Consider the following 388-nt stretch of genomic DNA (forward strand, 5'->3'; position numbering starts at 1 on the left):
GCTTTATGGTCTCAATTTTCTACCTAGGTTTTATTATAATATTAGAATTTATTGCTTTAAGCTGGTTTTCTAACGGTGGTGTACAGTAGCCTTATCTGTTTGTTGGCCCTCAAGGATAAAGTCTCTTATTTAGTAAGTAAGGGATATTCTTACCACTTTGCATCACTAGAAAATACTCGGGTAACTTTGTCACTTTACATGTTGCTGGCACAATGCTCTAGACATTTGTAACTTAAGGGAGGAAAGATTATTTTGCCTCATGCTGTCAGTTCATAGTCAGCTTACTCCAAAGGAGAGGGTCATGGAAGACATAAAGGAGAGAAAGAGAGGGAGGGAAGGAGGGGAAGAGAGAGAGAGAGAGAGAGAGAGAGAGAGAGAGAGAGAGAGA

Source organism: Octodon degus, unplaced genomic scaffold, assembly GCF_000260255.1.
Source record: "Octodon degus isolate 3935 unplaced genomic scaffold, OctDeg1.0 scaffold00106, whole genome shotgun sequence".
Classification (NCBI taxonomy): domain Eukaryota; kingdom Metazoa; phylum Chordata; class Mammalia; order Rodentia; family Octodontidae; genus Octodon; species Octodon degus.